This window comes from Myotis davidii, unplaced genomic scaffold (assembly GCF_000327345.1).
Source record: "Myotis davidii unplaced genomic scaffold, ASM32734v1 scaffold62, whole genome shotgun sequence".
Classification (NCBI taxonomy): Eukaryota; Metazoa; Chordata; class Mammalia; order Chiroptera; family Vespertilionidae; genus Myotis; species Myotis davidii.
Genome location: NW_006295180.1, coordinates 2,088,476 through 2,089,249, shown reverse-complemented (window position 1 = coordinate 2,089,249; position 774 = coordinate 2,088,476). Strand labels below are relative to the sequence as shown.

Here is a 774-nt window from a genome sequence, read left to right as displayed (position 1 = left end):
TATATGAACATTATGATTATTTAACACTATATCTTAACATATTCAAAGGTCTGATAGTGTGTTTTTGTGAAGAAGGAAAGCTCTGTTTCAAGTAATAGTTCAGTATTATCTAAGCAAATGACTTATGTTTACTGAAATATAAACTAGAAATTGTGGCCAGCCCAACATAAAACATTCCTGCCACTCTTCTAATGGTTGGAAGTTTGGCACAGGGAGTATTAATGTGACCCACTGACAACATAGTGTATTCTCACATACTATAAGTGGGGATCGGGCCTAAGCCATCAGTAGGACATACCCTGAGGGATCCTGGATTGGGGAGGGAGCAGGTTGGGCTGAGGGACCCCCGCCCCACCGAGCACGAATTTCGTGCTCCGTGCCTCTAGTCTATCCTAATAATAGACAAACATGGTAATTAACCATACCTCCAACACGCTTCCCTTTGGCTAATCAGGGCAATATACAAATTAACTGCCAACCAAGATGGCAGCCGGCAGCCAGCCAGCTGAAGCGAACAGGAGGCTTGCTTGCTCCAGTGATGGAGGAAGCCAAGGTTTCCCACCTGCCGCTGCTGGCCTCTGAACTGCACTCTAAGAAACAATGTTGCAATTATAGAAGCTAAACAAACCCCAGAAACCTGCTTTCAGCCAGCCAGGCTCAGAGCTGGAGCTGCAACAGTGTTTCAATTATAGAAGCCAAACAAACCCAGATACCTGCTTTCAGCAGCCAAGGTCTCAGAGCTGGAGCCGAGCCTCAGAGCTAAAGCCGGCTTTC

The 774-nt window shown here is 46.0% G+C and overlaps 1 protein-coding gene across 2 annotated transcripts in view; it reads left to right on the top strand.

The window, feature by feature from the left end:
* RNF182 (ring finger protein 182) overlaps positions 1 to 774 on the top strand; it is a 39,098-nt gene that overhangs the window by 30,064 nt on the left and 8,260 nt on the right. The gene's annotated exons all lie outside the window — the stretch shown is intronic.